Source organism: Chelonia mydas, chromosome 3, assembly GCF_015237465.2.
Source record: "Chelonia mydas isolate rCheMyd1 chromosome 3, rCheMyd1.pri.v2, whole genome shotgun sequence".
In the NCBI taxonomy this organism is placed as follows: domain Eukaryota; kingdom Metazoa; phylum Chordata; order Testudines; family Cheloniidae; genus Chelonia; species Chelonia mydas.
In genome coordinates, this window is record NC_057851.1 from 67,093,412 (window position 1) to 67,117,368 (window position 23,957).

Sequence of the window (23,957 nt, forward strand, 5' to 3'; positions counted from 1 at the left end):
CAAAACTGAACTGCACTAATATTTACACAGCTTAAAACCATAATTACAGGTGAAGAATGACTAAAATAATATAAAAAGAAAAGGAGTAGTTGTGGCACCTTAGAGACTAACCAATTTATTTGAGCATGAGCTTTCGTGAGCTACAGCTCACTTCATCGGATCATGAAAGCTCGTGCTCAAATAAATTGGTTAGTCTCTAAGGTGCCACAAGTACTCCTTTTCTTTTTGCGAATACAGACTAACACGGCTGTTACTCTGAAACCTAAAATAATATAGTAACAAATAGAAAACTGTTAGCTGAGTTGTGCTGTGTGGACACTATTCTGCTATTTGGGAGGCTAGCTTCACCTCAGAGGTAACGTGCGCATCAGAATGCTGGAGAGAAGCTACTGAGTGTACTCCCACGTTACTGTTTACCGAGATACATTCAATGAGAGTTTTAATGAGCAGGCGAGTGCGAAAGATGTAATTAAGTAATACAAAACTGTTAACATTTTACTAGAAGACCCAAGTAGACTTCAGTGCCACAGAAATGATGCATATGATCTTTGGGGGAAGTGCTGGCCTTATTTTAAAGTAGCTCTGTCAACTTATTCAAGAAATGGCATTTAGAGACAGTTTTGGAGAAAGTTTGGAAGTATGTTTTCTCAGCCTTGGGTAAGGCAATGAAACAGCAGCAGCTAGTAGACATTTGTGCGGACATGGAGTTACGTTCAGCAAAAAGATTAGAGAGAGAAAGTAGCCTGTACAGTATACATTTGGATGGATGAAACCTTAGCATTTTTGCTGGACTGCCATCACGAAATAATCCATCCTGATACTTGCACTATTAATCACCACAATATCTGAATGCCTAAAAACTAGAATGGAGAAATAAAAGCTCAGGCATTCCAATTCCTAGCATCTGAAACCACAGAATCCAGAGGGCCTCCCCCTCCCCCAAATAAAGACATTTTAAAAGACCACCACACCAATTTTGGGTCAGACTTTCAGAAGTGCGGGGAACTCACAATTCCCACCTAAGTTAATGGGAGCTGTGGATGTTCAGCACCTCTGAAAGTCAGATGTGTTATGCACTTATGCACTGTGTATTAAGGAAATATCCGGAAAATGTTATTGCCTCATCAATAAACTGTAATTAAAATTAAAAATATTAACAAAGAAGCAGCTAAAGAGCTTTACACAATAAACCTCAGAAAAACACTTATTTCGAACCCTGCAGCCAGTTGTTCTGTAATATCTTCTGCTTTGTGCTGACAACCTTTTTTCCCTGCACTCATTCAGACACAATGCCTTCAGGTCTGTCTAAGTAATGTAATTTACTGGAGTGGAATTCCCTTGATACCTTCTGCAGCACTCAGTGACAGTATCATTTATACTCTACACTGTCATGCTATGACACTGATACATTGGCTTTCATCCCTCATTCACTGCAGAGTGTGCAATTTCACCTTCCATTGTGTCCTTTTGTAGAGTGCATGTACAAATTTACTCCATTCATCCCTAATTACAAACCTCTGCTGAAATACTCTCATTAGACTTATATTTCTCACTCCAAATGTCAATCTTATTTGAAAATTCCAATTCTCCTGAAGATTCATCCATTAGCAATAACCTCTAAAGCATTCCTTAACTGAATGCTTTAAAAGCAAAACCAACAGAGCAGAAATACATCATTATAGTAAATCTCCATTGCTAATGTTTTGCATTATTCAAGTAATGTAATAATGAGCACATAACTGGCCAATTCTATACTTCCAGCACATAAAAGGCGTGAGCTAATAATCAACTGTTAAGTCGGAGTCTGTTTATACTGTATCACTGGGTAGCATTTCTAAGCCTTTGCCATTCCGTATGGACGTGTGGGAGGGGCATCAAAGCCTCAGTATGATCTGCCACCACCTCATTTTGCACCTTTTCACAGTAGCTCCAGGCCATGACAAGGTGCAACAAGGCAGGGATGGTTATATTAAGTAAATCTTTGTGTGCTAGAAGATCATTCTTGGGCATTTCAGCTTGGCTTGGCATGCTAGGAACTGAAGCACAAATTTAATGAATTTATGAAAAATTATGCTTGAAAAAGTTCCTGATTGCAGGTGTGTTTGCCATGGGAAGGAAAAGGAGATTTAAATAGCAAGTCTTGCTGATTTCCAGATTAGATGACCTGCAGTACATCCTAACAGGTTACTGACCTCCAACGGAAGAACTCTACCACTTTCTCTGACAGTAATTTCAATTCAACTCCTTCACCTGCGACTGTTCAGTTTGGACAGTCTATACAACAAAATGTGGGCAAATTAAACAGGGAAGTGGTAAAACTAGAAAGGATCCTTCCTACTTCCTAGGAGAAAATACAGTATTATTACTTTTTAAAAAAATTAAGACAACTACATTGTTACTGACTCTTGTACAATGCATCCTACCTGCCATTACTAAAAATATCATCTGAGAGATATCCACAGAAAAGTAAATATTGTATCATGCTCATCGGAAAGCACTGAATCAAGTGAGAGAGTTCTCAGTGTATGATACAGACTCTCCTGGCATTTTCTTCAAAGCAATTAGATATGACCTCATCCATATCAGGCTTAGCAGCAGAAAGAAAACATTTCTACATCTGTATCAAATAGGGAGAATCCATAACAAAAAAGAGAACAAATGTTTCCCTGCTTGTCAGCATCTGGTCACCTACAGGATTAAGACACGTAGATAATTATAACAGATGTAACGTAATTCCCTGCAGAAAACACCACCACCACAGTAGCTAATTACTCCTGAAGTTTTGCCCATTCCCACCTCAAATATTTAAAACCTTGATTACGTCATCAACTCTCTTGCCTTTTGTACTGTATATCAGCCAGTGCTAGAACAGAAATATGCATTTAAATAAAAAGGCAGAGATGAGGAGATAAGTGTAGAATAATAATGACACACAACACAGTTCTGCTCCTGAGAGAAGGGTGAGGGTTTACACTGAGCTAATTTAATGGGATTTAATATTACATAGTAAAAACCCCCACCACAGACAGCATCAATAATCCATGGAACAACTGTGTGTGGCTCTAAGTGCTTGCACTATACCACATCCTCTTTACTTCATGGAGTTACATAGCTTCTTAAGTGAGAAAAGGCTATGAAGGAGAAGCTGGCTTCATAAAGAGGCAAACAATTCAGGAGCATCTTTACTCACCCATTTCAAGAATCACATCAAACTGAAAAGCTAAAAATACACAGACACACTCATTCTTTGGAAATGCCACAGCTACTTAATGAGTGAAACAGGGACAGCACCAGAGAAGGGACCATAAAGTTCTGAATTTCCCTGTAAATGCCGACAACATTTCTCTTTTGTGTTTTGCTTGGCCACAAGCTGACATGCTATTAATTAATGTGGCCACAATAGATTTAGCAACTCAATAAAGGTACATTTTAACTAGTTTAGCAGACTCTTTAACAGCTGTGGCTACCTGGAAAAGCTACCAAGCCAGCAGTTACCCATGCTATTACTTTATAGCGCAAACAAAGGGGTTTTACATGCCAATGGGCAACATTAGGCATTCCTTTACTTGCTGTTCAGAAGGCTGGCAAAGAGCATTTATATCAAAAAGATTAAGTTATAGATCAACAGTTTAAGTTATACAATTGTACTCTTGGATGGCTGATTTTAAAAATCCATGAGCACTTCACAGCTACTTTTTTTCAGATACAGGGAGAATTCTGCTTCCAAAATCCTTTCATCACCATCTCTTACCAGCCATACTTTGCTTTTTAGAATGAGAAAATGCTGACAGAGTATTACATGAAGACTAACAGTGTAAGTAACTTGTCTGTCTCTCTTATTTCAACAAAGACACATTTACAAGTACTCAAATGTAGAACTTACCAGACACAGGCAAAGCTGCATGCAAGCCAGTCATCAGAGCTAGCAGAATGATTCTGCTTGCTCTACAGATTCTGAATCGTCTGAGTCTTATTTTTAGTTGTACACAAAGGGCAATAAATGGAAAATCTTATTGTAACCACTGCTTTTTCTTGGCCACCCACACTTCCAACACCTACAGCGCAAGTATACAAATGCAAAAAACCCAGTACTGATGGCTCATCTTAACAAGGGATGCAAAGTAGCTAAAAACCTATTGCATATTTTTCCAGTTTATATTTATGGTTTCATTGTGCTATTTTAACAGCGAGGACACAGATTATAATGTAGATAAACTGCAACAGGACATAAATGGGGCTTTCATGCATTCATCTTCCATTCTTTGATCTTATTCACTGTCTGGCAAACAGGTCTCAAATTCAGGATGGCTAACCACTGACCAATTTTAAAGTCATTAATGAGGATGTAATCGGATAACAAAGGCACACTTCCTTTACTAGCTTTTTCAAACCAGTGATTTATAAAGGGGTTACTGACGGGCTTATCAGTGGGAAATTATCCTGATTATTTTACTTCAGAGAGTGGTAATTTTTTTTAAAAAAAAATCCCTTTATACTCAGAATAGTAGTATTAGAAGAATGAGAGAGCCTGCTGTCAAGAATGATTTCATCATGCTTAAAAAATTCCACTTTACTTAAACTTGCTTTGCAAATTACTTTGTAATTTCATATGTGGCACAAATCATAACCTAGCAGTACACTGGTTCCATTCACCAGTCTTCTCCATACCTGACATTTTTCTGTTTACCCTGCACACATTTGAACAGATACAAGTATGAGCATAATTATCACATGAAAACTTGCACAGGACTAACCCAAACTGACTGATTTGATCTGTTTAAATAATAAAGTAAAATAAAATAAAATAAAAAGACCACGCAGAGCAGACTGCAGAAGAGGATCAGTCAAGGAGGTTTGGGGATGTGGGAATGAAAGTTGACAGTCCGTTTTCATTAACTACCTCACTTCTTGAAAATGCAAAGTATTATGGCTAATAAAGCATCAATTACAATACTCTTGCCCAAACTCTCTGCAAATCATAACAGGAAACGTGTGAAAGTATTATCTCAACAAAATAATATTAAGACACAAAGCGTCAACTCCAGAAAATGTGACTACCTAAGCTTTCTCATTAACAACCTACTGCACAAAACTGCCTGTCATCTTCTAGTAATTAACATGGAACCTAATGCACAGCCAGCTGCTCTGAACATACCGCAGTTTACACAATACTGTTGAAATCAGAGACATGCTTTTCTGGTGATTTTATGTCGTATGAACTTCTGTAATGTGTTGTAAAAGCACAGATATCTAAGTATTATGAAAAGTGGGTCATACGCCACTGAGTCTCAACCACACCACCCCCATGTCGGGCACTAGATGACTGTACACTGTGCTGCAAAAAGGGAGGGATGGATTTCAGCAGCAGTGAAAACAAAACTTTTATGTGGTGAGATGTATTTTAGTTTTTACTGGTTTAGGTTAGAGAAAGTTAATTTCACTGTCACCGTCTTTTAGTATTTTCTTAAAATAAATGACAAGCACTGGCAGGTATGATACTCTGTGGGATACTGGAGAGTTGGCAAAGGTACTGTCCCACCTATGGGGAAATGCTAGTTATCAGAGTCCCTGTGGTAAAATGAAGCTTTACCAGGGCTGAAGTGAGAGCTCTGACTCAGGCAGGCTGACACACAGACTTCCACCTGCAACACCACGGAGAAAAACTTCGTCACAACATCATTGCCACGTGAATAGAAAGTAAATAAATCAATGATATTTCGCACGTATGCAGCACTTCACACCTTGGAAGCAAGACACAAACATTAATTAATGGCAGACGGGGAAGAGGAGTCAAAATAATTCAACTTTGGTGTGTTGTATCATATCATACGAACACAGCTCTTCTCAAGCCTAGCAATTACCTCTAGAAAGAGTATAAATGATATTTGCCTTAATTTAATGGCTCCATAGTAGTACTTTTAACACAGTCATCAAATGAAAAGGGAGATGGCTGTTTCTTCCAACTATCCTGCCATATTTTCAACAGTGAAGCTGTTCCAACCAGCATTGTACCAGGGGTTTTTGGTTCACTCCCTCTCCACATTCTATTTTAGAAGATGTTCTCACACATGGATGCCTATGTACTTTATACTTTAATGTATAATTGCTGCCTGGTGGGTGCACACTTAATATTTTCCAGAGTATATTATGGAATAGGACATATTTGCTGCAAATTTATGTAATTTTTCTAAACAAAAACAAATGTATAGCCAATATTTCCAGCTTTATCAGAATGGCTAGCTAGTGACCTGCTGGTTCCTGTATCACTGCTGTGTAACGGACAAGCTGTAGGGAAAAGCAGTGGAAAAAGCCCTTCTGTCTTAAGAAAGGCTCTCAACACTGACATCTGCTTCTAACCTTAATCCTCAAATCATCCCCACCCCCAAAAAGGAAGTTAATAAAATCTAACAAATGAATAAATAAATAAATAAATAAATAAACTCTTACCTCTCCCCCCACCCAGCAGAGTTTTGACCCCAAAAAGGCAGCTATACCAGAGACTCCATGGAATTCACTAGGGACTTTCCTAATGATTTTCTGTGGAAGGTGTTCAGATACTGGTGATGGGCAACAGTATAAAACGGAGAGCGAGAGCGAGTGAGAGTACAGTACTCTCCTTCAGACAAGACTGCCCATGAAAGTAAGTGTGCGTGAATATGTGGCCGTCTTCTCCACATACGAAGGCCCAAATTTTCAGAAGTGCATGAACACTTGCGTTTGTGCCTGATTTGTGCATGGACAACACCTGATCTGTGTGCCCAAATTGGGGTTACATGTATGTACAGCTATGTAAGTGCACAAACCCATAGCTCTCATTCACACACTGAGTGTTACTTACATGCAAGTCAGATGTGCACTTGTGAAGAAGTGAGCCTGATGCATAGGGTGTAGAGGTGGTAGGGGAAGATTTGCGGTGGGAGGCCCACCCAGACCACGGCCTGACCACTTTTAAGCATGCAGGTAGAAAATAGCGTTGCCACCTGGCTGGTTTTTGACTGGCCTGGACAGTTTTTCTACTCTCTTGCTGGTCAACAGATGCAATTTGCCCAGGTTTTTTTGCTGCATGCATGAGCAGTGATCTTGTATGTAGTGCCCGCACATATTATGGCTAGGAGCGCACCATGGCTGATACTTGGGTCCCCCTCACCCGCCAGCTCCTCTCAGCACTGGGAAACAGCAAGACCTGTCACCCAAAGGTAAGACTCACCAGCAGAGAGAGGTAAATTAAGGAGGGGGCAAGGAGGCAAGGGCTTCTGGAAGGGGACGGTGCCTGAGAGGGGAAGAGGATGATGAGGTGGGGGATAAGGGCTTCAAATCTATGCCTGCCCCTCATCCCTCTCCTCCACACACTTTAAAAGGTGCTCTGAAGCCCCTGGCCTGATGTGAATATAATAGTTCTACAGTCATGTAAAATACAAGCACTGAAGGAGAGGATTTTTTCCCCATGAAATATTTCATGGTATATGTGGCACATCTGAAATTAGAATCTGGTCCTGGATGCTCAGTGGCACAAAGACCACATCTCTTCTTACCTACTATCATGACAGTTGAGATCAGCTGGGCTGCTCTTGATAACAGTACAGAGAGGATATGAATGTCTACCACCCAAGCGTTCCAATGGTTGAGTTGTCACCTTTGGAAATCTGATTTCCCTGTTGATCCAACGAAGCATGTGTTTTTTGACCTATAGATAGACATTAAAGCCTATCTGTTTTCTCATCATTTGGGTGATGGTAGGCGTGTGACAGCCATTTAATCATCAAATGGCGCATTTCAAATTTTTAAATTAATTTACATCTGCCCACAGACTGCTGATGGGCAGCTTTTAGAAACCTAAAAATTAGATTTTAAAAAAATACTTTATTTAAGAGAACTCTTATTACCTACATATTATAGAAATGAGTTTCTATTTGATTTTGTTTAGCTCAAACCCTTTAAATGATTTTGTTTAGCTCAAACCCTTACTGAACTGTCAAGACAAGAATTTGCATAAGTAGTATAAATTCAGACAGTCCATTATTCCTCAGAATGCCATTGCTTGGTATGTTATTTTTGCTTCTTTTAAAAAGAAATAATGAAAAATCAAAACAAAAAAAAATTAAACTTAGCATTTAAATTGCAGCTCAGAATGCAGCATAGTTCCATGGTGATGTCAACAGGACAGCTGCGTAGCCACATCCTAACATTGCAATTCCAGTAGCATCTGATCAAAGCCCTTTTATGTTATACATTTGTTTTGTGCCATTAGATAGCGCAATGCAACAAAGTATGATCTGTTTAGGGATGAAAACAGCCCTTCCCAACCTCCACCACTGTATGTAGGTTTGTGAATGATGGTGTGACATTAATCAATCAACTAAAGCTTTGACTCTGCATCAGAATCTACTAGTGTGGATCCAGATGCAGGTTTGAGCATAAGCCAGTAACCAGCTGCTTTATGACATTGCAATTAGCCATACTCCTTGGGACGGCTTGTGCCTTCTTCCAAGTTTTGCATGGTCATGAGCACATCGTTGGCCATAAAAAAAAATATGAAAGGATTTTACAACATTTTTCAAATCCATGTCCCATTTTTCAAGTTACGTTTGTGCTCTAACACTGCTACACTGTCAGAATGGACAATACTGATTAACCATGGAACAGGCAGCAGCATTATAAGCATTCCTGTGTACCTCAGCTATGACCAGAGGATGAACGAGTTTTTCAGTTATGTCCATTCAGTCCTGACTGCTCTTTTAAATCTGCCACTTAAGGTGCCATTTTTAAGTTAATTTCTCTGTCATGGATTTGCAGTATTGCTAACCATGAGCATTCAACAATCATGAGCAAGGCCCCAAAAGTTTAAGAAATTTAAAAATAACAAAATCTGGGTTCTTTCTGTTTGCCTTGTGGCTTTTAAGCCTCCAGTATTCAAGTTTCCAAGGTTTTTCCCTGCAGCCATAAGGGCTAGAAGCGTACTTTTTTAAAAAAATGAAAGCTGAGATGCTCACAGTCACATGCTCCAGTATGGGGGCTTTATGAAAAATACCAAATATTGCGAGACTCATAACAGAATTGCAAAAGTCTGCAAGTAGTTTGCATCCACTAGAAAATGAACAAAAGTCACACCTCATGTCACACAGGCCACTCAGCATCTCTCTGATGATAATGACTTTCATTCACTACCAGCCTGGGCTAGAATTCTGTGACTCACCTAGAGGTAAATGCTCTATTTATCGACCCTTTCAGCCAGCCAGCATCTTCTTTCATTTTCCTAATTCTGTGATTTTTTTTTTTTGTACAATCATTTATTTTAACCAACCACTCTCCTTCTAGATCTTGGGATACACTGACAAACACGTATTATGTGTCTCTCTACACACCAACTCACCTCCCACACTTCTCTTTTTTACAATAATAGTTACATATTTGAAAATTTTCTTTTGACAACGGATAGTTTTAAGAGTGCTGCCGTAGGAAAGTATTCAGCTGTATTTACACGTTTCACTGACATAAGCAGGTTAAGTTTCAGTTTTTCCTGGTTCCAATGACTCCTGTGATAGCCTGTTTTTATTAAAACTATACTATACTCTTGGTCCCTTAGGGAGATTTTTTGCAGATATCCCCATCTCCCCATGAGTATGGTAAAATTCATACTTGTGCCTTTAGCTTACTTTATACCTAGTATGTTGAAACACTCAATGCCATAACAGCATGAATACTGCCAAGATCAGAGTAAGATTTAAAGTCTCCTGATGGGGACACGAGTAGCGTGGATGGCAGATGTCCTTATACAGACTACAGCAACTCCCAGACCTTGGGCCAGTATGACTTTTCATTCCATGGATTCCCTTAAGATTTTTCTGGTAGAGTTATTTGACCAGCTGCTAGTTGTCACATGTTTGTGCAGAGAGAGGTGTGGATCATAAGCAATGCAAGATCCAGCCTTATCAAAAGGGAGCTGCATTTTTGCTCCCAAAAGTGAGAATGGGCAAAAGTGGGGAGCATCTTAACAGGTATGAAAGACCCCAAAATGTCTTCAGTTGATTACTAAAGTGGACAATGTATTTTATTAGCTATTATAGTTCTTCATTTTCCCTTTTTATTCATTAGTACAAGATTCTAATGCATAATTGATGTGGGGCATTGTTAAAAAATACGAAGATCAGATGCACAAATTTGTCTCTATGGGCGGGTGTGCGCCTTTCCTCAAATTGCACTAAAACACAGCCCAAAAACAAAACACACACCTTTCCCTGACATTTGGTTTTATCAACAAAGAAATTAACAGGATACAGTTCAACTCCAGCCTTCTCCCAAGCTCGGCTGCTCCTAGGGTTCCACCTTTGGGACCGCTCCGCCCACATTTTATACGCTGCCTCCTGGGTCAGGGCAGCAGCACTCCACAGCCCACTTCCTCCACCTGGGGAGCCTTCCCTGCAGAGTTTCAGCCCCTATCTCCAGGGCAGAACACTGATCCCTTCTTGATCTGGTCTACTGGGGGTCTGTCCACCTCATTACCATCTACAGCAATCAACAGTAAACAACACAATTATATTCTGTGTGCACGCTCATTGCTGATGTACAACTTCTACCATTGTTACATCACGAGCATATAGCAGGGGAAGGAGTATGGTCCAGCAATTAGAGGTGGGACTGGGATTCAGGGCTCCTGGGTTCTATTCCTGCCCAATTCTGCCACTGACTTGTATGATTTTTTGTGTTAGATACTACAGAAAAACCTAATCTTTGGCAAACCACTTAACTAGTCTCTGCCCCATTGAGATCCTCACACAGAAGGGGCTGAGTAAGTGAGAAGAAGTGGGAGCTGCAACAGAGATAAGAAGAGGCTTAAGCTATAAAGGTACTGTGTTAGCACTCTCCTTTGGTCAACAAAACAATGAGAACAGAAGGCGAGAAAGAAGGAGAGCGCAGCATGGGAGAGAGAACTGTGGTTTCACCAAGCAGAAGCTAGGGAACACCGACAATACTACCATGCAAAGACTCCATCTGAATCAGCCTCTGAGGAGCGGTTCAAGTATACTTTGGTAGAGCATGCATATGCAGGATTGAAACACTGAGATAAGAACAATTAAAACACACGCACAAATGAACAACAAGGAGTCCGGTGGCGCCTTAAAGACTAACAGACTTATTTCGGCATAAGCTTTTGTGGGTTCCTTGTTGTTTTTGTGGATACAGACTAACACAGCTACCCCCTGATACTTGACACAAATAAGTTATCCTGAAGTGGCAAAAACCTAGGCACACTTTTCAGACAAATACTTAAGCTATTTTTAAAGCACTTTTTGCCACAGTCAACGATGGAAGCAGAACACTTAGAAATCCTTCAAAATGACAAAATTACAGTCACAGCTGAGTTTACAAAGCCAGTCATAGGACTTCATATCCATCTATTCACACCTAATGTTTTATGACATTTAAAATTTGCTTGACTTATGACTTATTTGCTTTTTTGTCTGAAACATTTTCATTCTTTTTACACCTTTTTTTTATGGAAGAGGAGTTTGAATCAAGACTTACATGTAATTTTTCTAGGTTCTGTGCTGGCTAATCTTCTCACGATGCCGGGAACTCGATGAGTGGAGAAATTAAGAGGCTACAGCAATCCATTAAGACGTGAACCACCAAAGCTCGATGAGGCAAATTTCTGACAGCTCAGTTGATATAAACCTAAACCAAAATGAAGACAATAATTAAAATTCAGACATCAAATTTACATTAGATGTTACTTTTGGCTTATATGTTTTCATTCTTTTGCCTGGAGAATCTTCACAAATCAGGCTATAGGGTTCTTGCCTGTTGACTATCAGAAGTAGATGAAGGAACCAGGTATTTTCAAGGTGTTTATGTAGGCCAGAATTATTGGCATATTTCTCAATTCATTGTGGCTCTATCAGACTTTATGCCTATTCTGTAGCCCACGGGTCAGCAACCTTTGGCACATGGCCCATCAGGATAATCTGCTGGTGGGCCACGAGACATTTTGTTTATATTGACCATCCGGAGGCACGCCTCTCAGCACAACCACAGCTCCTAGTGGCTGTGGATCGCTGTTCCTGGACAATGGGAGCTGCGAGAAGCGCCAACCCCTGCTATAGCCTCTTGTCTTACATTTAGATTATAAGCTCTTGGAGGCAGAGACCATCTTTTTGTTCTCTGTTTGTACAGCACCTAGCCCACTATGGTTTATGACTTGGGCACCTCGGTTCCACCGCAATACAAATAATGAATTTGTTTTCTGTGATCTTGGTGATGGGAGTAAGGCCATTTGCAAAATCAACAAACTTTTCCTTTGTCATTATAAGCACAAGGCGAGTTACAAAGTATAAAGTGACTGATATCTCCATCTTCTGTGATTCTGTTGAGAGGTCAGTTTTATATCCAATGAGAGAACCGTGCATATCACACATGCAGGAGTATTTAAAAAAAATCTTTGTAATATGCAGATCGTAGAGGATTTAAAGAACTGTTAATATTGAAGTTTGCCAAAATTTAGCTTAGATTTCATCTGGGATTTTTAAACTGCTGCCTGAAGTTTGTTCTTTTGTTTAAGCATTATTCTAGAAGGCTTCAGGGAAGGAAAGTTAAATTATTATTTTATTCCTTTTCATCTGAGACACCAAATATTAAGGTTGATCAAGGAGTATGGCCAAAAAAAAATAAAAAATAATCTATACTATGCAAGTCAGTTTCTAACAAAAAGTGATTTTATAGGAGAGGCTTCCACAAATCTACTTGGTCAGTGGCAATAGAAAACTTTCACTGATGAGCTAGGGGCTCACTAATTTCTACAGATTTTGATCTTTATGAATGGGAATGGTATGTAAACCAATGCAGCATTGCTTTCTGAGAACACAGATGAACAGAGTCAATGAAACGAAAGAGAACTACAGCCCATATCTTGGCCTTAGAGACCAGGCCAAACAATTAGGCTGGGAGGAAGAAGAAATCCTTCCCGTAAGCCACTCTGTCCCCACTACACCAACTTTATAGCTAGGGTAGCCACTGTACCATTGGCTCCTCCACTAGGTGGGGTAAGAATGACAGATAGGTACACATAAAGGTTGATCAACTGCCACACGTAAACAGTTGCACATCCGTGTGCAGGGAATCCTCATGGAGCTGGGTCCTGTGGTGAGTAGCGTGCACATAGCTTGCACTGCCTCCCTAAGCCCCACCCTACACTGTGCTCCACAGTGGAGTAAGCAGGATTTACCCATAAAGGACATGTGAATTGACTCTGAAGGGGGAGTTATCTCTGAAGTAGAACGGGCTGATAAAACAGGAGGGAGGGACAATTCACTTAAAAAAATCTGACTTTGAAATTTCAAATTTAGAAAGCTCATCATAATTAGAAATTTGAAAAAGCAACTAGTTTTTCTCCAAATCCTCATCTTATGTTCTACAATTAGAGGTTTCAACTGTCTCCATCCCATCTGCCCATAAAAACAACTGCATGAATAAAGTTGTGGAGAGCATACAAGTGAAAATTCACAAGACTTGCTACTGGATTGAAGGAGACCTCAACAGGATAATAAGAGGTTTGGGGGCACGTTCCTATCATTCACCATTGGTAGCATGTGTACTCGTCCCAAACTAGAGCTCTTAAAAACAACAAAACAAAAAAACAATTTTACAAGAAGATTGTTTTTTTTTTAAATCTATGCGTCAGAAATTTGGGGAAAAGATTTGACTAGCTCTCTAAGCGGGCCTCAAAAATCAATGAAAATTTGTCAGAGTTGGACAAAAACTGGATAATTATTTTTGGTAACACAAAATTTGAAAAATATTGAACACCACAAATGCAAACCTTGTACACAAGTGCTCTTGGGAAATAGGTTAAATCTTCTGGATAGTGACTTGCTGAATGATTTGTCAGCTGATGCTCATACCTGCTATTTTTGAACACATATATTCTAAAAAAGGGTAAAAATAAAATGACATTGCCCCTTTAATTTATAAAATTTTCCTCTAATTTCATTGTAGGGAGGACAACTTGACAGATTAGGGAAGCAGTGGAAGAGGGGGAAATCTCTGATCACAAATGGACTCTAAAACTACGGAAATATAATACAAATATTAACTCTGTCAAATCAAAAATCAATCATTTGTAAAACAAAAAAGAAACTGTCATTGTCTCAGTGCAAGAAACAATAAAACTAGAAAATTTAATGGCGGTCTCTGCTTTTTCAAGGGAAAATGACACTTTCACGCTAAAATTACACTTGCTACGGGTATGTTGGGAAAGCAGGAGGAGGAGATGGAGGGAGGGAAGGGGAAATGAAAAAAAGAGACTTTCAGTGCTACCCTGTTCTTGGAAGGTGTGATTGATGTTCACTGCTGTAAAAAGCATGAGACCACATCCCAAACATTTCATTCCCTTCTGCAAATGTCTCACTCTGTTTCTCTCTGTGTTCTGAGACAGCCTTATATTACACAGGGTGAGCCAGAAAGCATCAGGTTTTACACATGATCTACAACATGAAAGAAGGAATCTCTCTGCCCAGGGGTCAGACCAGGGGAGGATGAAACGTAAGCCCCTACACCATGGTTTCTTCAATGTATATTCTGTTGCATGTTTCCATTTTATATAGGCTTTTTCTTTGTGAAAGTAGGGAATGATTAAAGCAAAGTTTTCCTGAAAACACAAAACTCAAACATAAGATACGAAAAAGCAGAGCATACACGAAATGGAGAACCAGGACCAAAAATGATCTAGTGAACAAAACTTTCCACTCATTTTCTGTTATTTCCTGAGTTAAATCAGGGTGCTCAGTGCTGTACCACCCCCCCAGAGGAGGATGTAGTCCATGCCTACAGGGGTCTTACCAAGTGGCCTCAATCCTGCAATCAGATCTGCATGGGCAGTCCTTGATTCCTGTGGGGATCCAATTACAAGACTGGGCAGTGTTGCCAACTCTGATAGTATTTGGAGCTTTTCTTAAAGACCCAAGTACTGGAGTCATGTATGTACAAGAGAATCTCAGGTTTCATAAAAAACAAAGTTTCTGGTTCTCATAGGTGCAGAGGAAAGCTTGAATGTAGGCCCTGGGTGTATTTTACAGGCTCAGAAAGCAAATGAAAAGAAACTTAAATTTATTACTGAAAAAAATATAATTTTTTAAGACAATCTCATGAGTTTTGGAGCCTGATCTGTAATTGTTTTGAACACGTCAGGCTGACAATACTGCTTGGGGCTTGAGTTTGTACTGAACAATACAGTAAAATAACAACACACCATAACACCTCAGCTGGCAGAATAAAGCATCAGGCTAAAACGGGTGTTTTAAAAAGATTTATTTCTGAGTTAGACTTTCAATATATTGTATTATATCGGGGTGGGCAAACATTTTCACCTGAGGGCCACATCTGGGTATCGAAATTGTATGGCAGGCCATGAGTGCTCATGAAATTGGGGTTGGGTTGCGGGAGGGGGTGAGGGCTCTGGCTGGGGGTGCGGGCTCTGGGGTGGGGCTGGGGATGAGGGGTTTGAGGTGCAGGAGGGTGCTCCGGGCTGGGATCAAGGGGTTTGGAGGGTAGGAGGAGGATCAGGGCTAGGACAGGGGATTAGAGTGCTGGGGGGGCGGGGCGGGGGGAGGTCCACGGGTGCAGGCTCGGGGCAGCGCTTACCTCAAGTAGCTCCCAGAAGCAGTGGCATGTCCCCCCCTCGGACTCCTATGCGGAGGTGTGGCCAGGCGGCTCTGCGTGCTGTCCCGGTTCCTGGCCAATGGGAGCTGCAGGGGGTGGCGCGAGGGGTGGGCGGCAGCATGCAGAGCCCCCTGCGTGCCCCATATGTAGGAGCCAGAGGGGGACATGCTGCTGCTTCCACGAGCCGCACTGAGCCACGGCACTTGCAGAGCAGGGCAAGCTCTCGACCCTGCTCCCTAGCTGGAGCAGAGCAAGTCCCTGATCCCGCTCCATAGCAGGAGCTCGAGGGCCAGATTAAAAGGTCTGATGGGCTGGACACTACCCATGGGCCATAGTTTTCTCACCTCTGTATATACTCTGATAGTATCCAGAGTTTGCTAGACACTTTTCCAAACATAGGAGCCAGTATGATCCTTGTCCCAATCTGATCAGTCTGAAGACAGACTGACTGACTGCTCAAGACATTCTGCCACCCAAGGCAAAACTTCAGTGTGCCCCCCCCGCCTCAGGTGGGATTCTCAACTGGGGGGTATACATCAGACTTTCAAGGGGATGGGGGTGTTGAGCCTTCTGATGGTTTGGTAGTTATGGTAAAGGTTGGGTGGGCCAAGTGCCAGGAGATTGCAGCGCTACTCATTCATGAGGGATGGGCAACAAGGCCCTATCTGTGCGATAATGGTGTTGTGATGTGTCACATGGGGTCATGCACTGCTCAGGTTTGGCATAGCCACCCCTAAGCTGCCCTAAGCAGCTGCCTAGTTTGCCCATAATTAGAGTGGCTTCTAGACATACAGTGAGTAAAGGGAAGTACAGCAATAAATATACAGTTGTGTTTACATATAAATATAACATCTAAGCAAGACAAGTAAACCTATGTCAATGGTATCAACAAGTTTCTAATAGGCATGGTTAGGTGAATGGCTTGGCAGAGGGAAGAGACCAAAGACTGGGACAGGGAGGGGCAGCAATGATCACAGAGGTGTGAAGAAAAGCAGAGGATTCTAAAGGTCTGCGTTTCAATTTATATTATTTAATATTTATAACACTAGCATCTAGTTGTCTCTGTTGAGATTGGGGCCCCAATCTGTTAAGTGCTATACAGACACAAGAAAACATTGTTAACACATTCTATGCGACCTTTGTGGAAAAGTGCAGAATATTTCTTTTTGATTGAAATGGCTTTATTGTAACTTTTCTTTAAAAAGTTTTTTTTTACTGAAGAAAGGGTTATTTGGGGTTCAGAAGACATCTGTAACAGTGTTGGTTTTTATCACAGATTCCAAGACCAGAAGGGACCATTGTGATCATCTAGTTTGACCTCCTGTATAACGCAAGCCATAAGACTTCCCCAAAATAATTCCTAGAGCATGTTTTAGAAAAACTTCCAATCTTGATTTAACAATATCCAGTGCTGGAAGAAAATCTGGCACTACCCTTAGTAAACTGTTCCAAAAAGTAATTACTCTCATTTCTAGCAAGTTCATAGCCCACCCTGAAACCTATAGGAAAATCTGAGATAGCTTGGACATCCCATTTTAGAGGAGATAAATAATCTTACTTTTTTTGGTTAAAAAAATTTTCACGTACATATAACAATCTACTAGAGTCTCATTATATTTAGACTCAGGGACAAAGGGACAAATTCAACCAACACTTACATTTTGTGTATACTAGCACCTGGAAGAGGGCACCCCAGGCTGAAAGTATGAATGGTGGGAGCTTTCAAGATCAGAGAATGGCTGCAACTTCCTCTCCAGCAGGTAGGACACCCAAGGAGCTTGAGCAGACAGCATGTGCAGGTCAGCCAGGAGAAGCACTGATTCAGTGCATCACCTCAACAGCCTCAGCAGGTAGGGAGCACTGACCACAAATTAAAGCTCCCCGCACTCAGACCTGTTCCACACTGTACAATGTTACCCTATCTGGACAACTGTTACAAACGATCGAGTTAGTAAAGACGATGCCAAGCATGATTAGCTGTCAGTGCAGACCAGGGAAAACTGTGTTTTAGGACCAGTCCAGCTAACCATCTAACCATGATTAAACTGCTCAGAACAGTTGTCAGCTGACCTGATCCTGAAACACAATTGGTCCTGGTCTACATTGACTGCTAAATTGTTTTTAGTATCATGTCAGCTAACTGGATTCTTCAGTCAGAACTGTGTCCAACAGCACACAGCAGTCCCGAGTGGAAAATTCTAAGGCAGGGAAGCAGGTTTTCCACCATCTGTCCTCTTCTGGAGTAAATTCCTCCCAGGATACACCAGCCAAACAGGGCAAGAGAGGTGGAATTTACCTTTGGTGAACATGACTCAAAACTTGTAAGACTTGATATATAACCTTGAATATTTTAATGTAGGAATATATTTGAAATAAAACAAACACTTCCATTGTAACACTACACCCCCTCAGCAGCATGATCTATGAGAAAAGTAATTACTAGATTGAAAAGGGGAATGAATATATCCTGTAAGTAACCCCTCCAAATGATAAACAGAAAATCATGTTAAATTTGACAAATGATTCAGTTGTGAGATATATTTCTCCAGAAGGGCTAGAGAGTTCAGTTAATGAAAACGCTAACATGCCAAAGTAAGATGGATTGGAGACTAGACTGAAATCACTAAAACTATCTCAGAATCTTGTTACCAAAACTGGAGTCCCAGGTCTAATGTGGGATTTGACAGTATTTTCAATCTCTTCAATTAGGACTCTAGACTTTTCATGCCATTGCTAAATGACAGCCCACTGGGCTTATGCTTTGGGATTCATTCCATGGCACATGTAGACCACATGGATTTAATTCAAGTCCTATTGCAGGCTGAATATTTTCAATGCTTGTCATAATCTAACTGATCATTTACAACTATTTCTTTTAAAAGTAGTCTACAAAAAATAAATAGTCCCAAAAAGGAATGGACCACTCAAGAAGCCACTTTCCCCAATAAACTTTAACACATGAAAGAGGCACTGTAAATGCCATGGAAGATGAAAAACCTAAAAAGGTAAGTATAAGTATTAACCATGTCCCCTTTCACATTTTGTTTTTAAAAAGCGTTTTCTAGGACATTTTTGTCAATCTTCTATAAAGCCATAATTCGACTACTAAAATAACTGTTTAAACACAAGCGGGAAATATGGCTGTGGCCCAGCAGTTTATAACAAAAGCAGAGCTGAATTTCAGACAATTTCAAATTTGGCTGAAATCTGATAGTTTTCAAGTCAGATAAACATTTGAGAATCCAAAAAAGTTACACAATCGGCTGAACATAGCTTCCATTAACTTATCAGTTGAATGCCTACAGATGTACTTAAAATTAGGGTAGGTAAAACTAAGGGAAAAACAGATTGAAACAAAAAGTTGTAAAATTTTGCAATGTTTTATCTGAAGTGAAATTCTGCCCCCCTGCTCACATCTGACTGTAACATTGTTAAGGAATTATGTTTTAGTTTAGGAATACACCTAAGGAAGTAGATGTGCGGCAAAGTATAGTACAGAGATACTTTAGGTCCCAAACGACTACAGTGATGAATGCAGTTAATTGGATAGATACTGTACTACAGGAGACCAAAAGATAATATTTTTATATTGCTGGACTCATCTGTTAATCGTGCCAATTCAGGTAATCTTTTCTGTTATCATCCAAATACTGCTCTTTTCTTTAATGGAAAGCCAGTAATGTCAACTGGTTGCAATGAATGTAACTAAAGAGTAGATTTTGCCCAATGGGCTGGATTCTGATTTCAGTGCTAATCAAAAGTAACTCTACCTGAAGTCAGTGGAGTTATCCATGTGTAAAAATAGATGCAAATTCAGAATCAGGCCAAATCTCTCCACCGTTACTCTCAGATTAAGCTGGGGAAGTTTTAAAAAAAAATTAAGATGTCAGTTTATGGGTTATTTTTCATTCTGTTGCAATGAAAAGTAGAATCATGAGAGGAAAGGGGCTCAACAATAATTCTCTGTTGTGTGAACTTGTGTGAACTTAAAAAGAAAAGCCAATAAGGCCATGCACACTAATGCTGAGAAAAAGGAAATGGTACTTCATTTCAGCCAAAGTCATAAATCTTACAGGCCAGATTCTAACGGCAAAACGGCAAGCAGGGGAATTTTTATAAACAGATAATTAGTTCTGAGCTGAGATCAGGTTTACTGTACTGTGTATTTTGTGTCTGTAGCACTGACTGTACGTTGTTTCCCAAATGTTCAAAGTATTGTGTGAGGTTTTAGCATTGATTACCACTGACTTGACTGGGAGATGCGTGGCTGAAACTCCCACTGCTATAAAAATGACTTATCTGCAGATGGATATTTTTGCTACACATAAAGCCAATAATAAAATTCTTCCAAAAAGAACTGAGAGAGATTTTCAAAGCAGAAAATGCCCTGGCAGCACTGTGTTCATAAATCCATTTCTGCCATGAGGAGGAATGGATAAAACAGAAGATGGGTTTACAGGCCTAATCCAGAAGAAAATAGCCATGCCTCACTAGATGTGCAAACCACCAAAGGATGCAGACACTGGATGTGTAGCAGGCTGGCTTATCAAGGGGAAAGGTCAGCCTCCTGAACAAGCCCAAACAGGAACATGAGAAACAGTTCGGCAGCTACAAGTTGCAGAGCTGCCTAGAGGGAAGAGAAATCATGTCAACAGTTTTCCACATGGTCTCAAGCAGGGAGTCTGCCAGGTCCTGTGCTTGGATAGCCTCTGATTTTGTTTTAAAATGACAAATATCTCAGTTATTGGTGGATGTGAGAGGGACTCTACTAACCCGAATAGCTAGAAAGGGGTGATAGTTTGAGAAATCTGTTCCCAGTCATTGCATGCAGTATTCTATGGCAGTACCTGTTGATTAGCAGGGGTTCTCACAACAAAATTTTTGGTGGCCTCAGAGTGAAGCCACCAACTATTGCTGGTGGCCACTGTTACAATTTTAACTAAAATTCCTAATTAAGTTTAGGAAAGACACATAAATATGCACATATACATGTCCAAATCATTGCAATTTATTTATGTTGGGATTTTTTGCAGACTCTAATAAAAATAATGTACACTTGTCTCTATTCTTTATGGACCTAAACAGAACACAAATAAGGTGCTTTGCATGTTCTTGTCTTTTTTGTTGTTTATTTTGCTTTTTTAAAAGACTTGCTAGCTAGTAAGTCTGCTGCTGTGAAAAGTATTATTAACAAACATACAAATATCACTTTTCACAGCAGCAGATTTATTCAGCCCTGGCAAGCCCAGGGACAAATTAAGCCCTGGATGGGAAGGTGGGTAGGGAGGCAGTGGTGACCAGAGGCGATGTGGAGAATGGATGGGAGGTCGGGGAGGCAGTGGGTGCTAGAGGGGAATGGATGGGGGTGAGCCCAGGCCTGGAGCCTGCTGTCCTCCACCCCAGGGAAGGTGGGGAACTCATTAGCAGCCTGCTCCTTCAGGATTTGTGTCTCCAGAGGGGGGCGGGACCCAATCCCTCCTGGCAGCCTCAGGGGAGGGACCACTGCTTTGCCCCTCCCCATCCCCACTACTGCCCAGGAGGCTGTGGCAGCAAGAAAAGCCCCTGGTGGCCGCATGCGGCCACGGTGGAGGCATTCGAGAAACGCTGGATTAGAGTATCCCTCATAGCGCCATCTCTCTGAAAGCCTCCAGGACACTGGCATTTTGTGTAAAGATGGCGGTTTGATATTGAGGCATGGCAGATCTGGAAATCCTCAGCCCAAAAGGACTCTCTCCCTCCCAGCTGAAGTCAAGAACAGAACTGTCAAGGCAACAACTTGCTCCCTTTAAAACTATTCCCTGGCTGACAGAAGTTTAGTCAACCAAGGAGAATCCACCCCTCTCACCTGGATATTTGAGAATGAACTTGGCTCAAGGTCATTCCCAGTTCCCTGAGCATCTGGGTAAGTCACAGGCTTTCCAAGTGGGAAAGAAGCAGTAATAAGCAGTAGCAAAATTTCGCTTTAGGCAGTGCACAGTCATGGCTAATGGGGAACCAACTTCTTAAAATATGGTCAGCTTTGTTACTATGCAGCTCAGGAGTCCAGAGGAGCTGCTGTAGGCTAGCAGCAATGGAGGCTGCTTTCTGCTAGCTATGGCCCCAATGAAGTATACTGATTGTGCTTACTACTTTCTCCCTGCTTTCCACTCATTCTGCTTCAACCCCATGCAAGGCCAACTATCATGGCGGCTCAGTCAAATCACACTCCCCTGTTGGCCTGAGGGATCACTGGAGAAACACACAACATGCTGACTCCACAATGTTTGTCAGCTCCGGCCAGCACAGGGTTTAGAGGTAATGCTCGAGTCCAAAACTCAGATGCCCTACTAGCAATCGCTAAACTCCAGAGCCAATCTCAATGTACAGTGTTAAACTGCAATTATGATTCTTTAAACATTCAGCCTAGTGATATGTGGTGAATCTTTAAACACATCACCGGCTCCCACTGAGTTGATTAACTGGATAAATGACCATGGTCAAAAGACATGAAGATGGGCCCAAATTTAACCTGTGTGGAACAGAGTGCGAAATCTCATTCAAAGTACTGGACCAAATGAAAAGCTACAATACAAACAAAGGTTTTGTTTTACTCTTTCAACAGACAGACAAAAATTCTTCCAAATTTTGTCATTTGGGTTAAGTAGCAACATGCAGTAGATTAAGCAGTGGTAATGGGTTCTACAGCTGCCAGACAAATCTATGAGTGTGCCAACATATGTATTTCCAATCCTGAGCTCAGGGAGAATCTACAAAGATACCGACCAGACCACTAAATGTAAAATCCACACCCAAATCCAGGTTCAAGGAAGGTATTTGGATCTATTTTGTATAACAAAATAACAAATCTTTCTACCAAACACTTCAGTTCAGCAGGTTCCCTGTACAATATATTTTTTTATTTAACAATATTCTACTTCTATAGCAGGCGTGGCCAAACGGTTGCTCGTGAGCCGAATGCAGCTCTTTTACAGTCTGGCTCCTGGAGCTCCCATGTACATCCCAATTCTCCACCTACAAAACTGGTCGGGGGTGGGGAGCTTGGGGCTTCTGCCCTACGGTGGGTGGTGGGACTAGGGGCTTCTACCCTGTGGTGGGGTGCTGTAGTCCTGCAGAGACGGTAAGGACTTTAGCCCCGGGGCAGGTTGTGCATGTCTTGTGGCTCTCAAACTTCTGAAGATTATTATTTCAGAGTAACAGCCGTGTTAGTCTGTATTCGTAAAAAGAAAAGGAGTACTTGTGGCACCTTAGAGACTAACCAGTTTATTTGAGCATGAGCTTTCGTGAGCTACAGCTCACTTCACCGGATGCATAGCATATCGTGGAAACTGCAGAAGACATTATATTGTATACATTATTATATATATATATTATATTATATTGTATAGATTATTGTATACATCTTGGAGGGTCAGTAAATTTGGCCACTCCTGTTCTATTACATCTGCGTTTATTAACTTACTATTCTAATTCTTTAGATATTTTATTATAATTGCTTTATATATCACCCACTCATACGCCATCAAAATAAATACCCTTTGGCGCAGTAAACATTCCACCAGGAATTACTTTAACAAGGGTTATGAATATGCATTGCTTTTATTTGATTTTATTGTAAACTGTATTTAATAAAAAGCTCTGGATCTTGATTACTTCCTTTGTAGAATATTTACTATTGGTGCACCAGTCTTTCAAAGGGAACTGAATGCTCTTTAAATAAATCAATCAATAGCCTACTTTGCTCTTATATAGTGATTTCCATATCTGGATCTCAAAGTGCTTTACAAAGTCTATACAAGCCCCATACTACGCACACGTTAAACCAACAGAGACTTGCCCACAGTCATGCGGTGAAAATAGAGTAGAGTGGCTTTGCTTGACTAATACAAGACCCTTGGATACCATGGTGATGAGAGCAGTACAAATACATAAGAGTGAGAGAAGCAGCAAGAGAACGCAAGTCTTATCTCCCAGCACCTCTAGAGCATGTACAGCTGCTCCTTTCAAAAGTTAGCCTCGAAAGAGCTTTCTGTACCTTTTGTATCATTTGCTTAAATGCCAATTTGAAGCTTCTTACAGCCATATTGCTCAGTTTATCCACACCCCATCATGCCTCTAGGAGCCGCAGTAAAAAAAGGTTAATACTTGTCCTTTTTTTCCATTGGCAGATGGAGCACCCTGTTACAAAATGATGAGACTCTCCACACTTAAAATGTGACCTACTGGTGTCACAGAGCATTCTAAATATGTCAGTGTATTGTGTAAAAGCAACCATGCCATTTAGTACAATTCCACTGGTGTAGACCACA

At 40.8% G+C, this 23,957-nt stretch overlaps 1 protein-coding gene across 2 annotated transcripts in view; it reads right to left on the bottom strand.

Annotated features, from left to right (window-relative positions):
- The window catches only part of BACH2 (BTB domain and CNC homolog 2), a 269,574-nt gene that overhangs the window by 105,606 nt on the left and 140,011 nt on the right, over positions 1-23,957 (bottom strand). For both annotated transcript variants that reach the window (XM_007063041.4, XM_037894482.2), the window contains exon 3: positions 11,524-11,673. The gene's annotated coding sequence lies outside the window, so the exon portion shown is untranslated. The remainder of the gene's footprint in view (positions 1-11,523; positions 11,674-23,957) is intronic.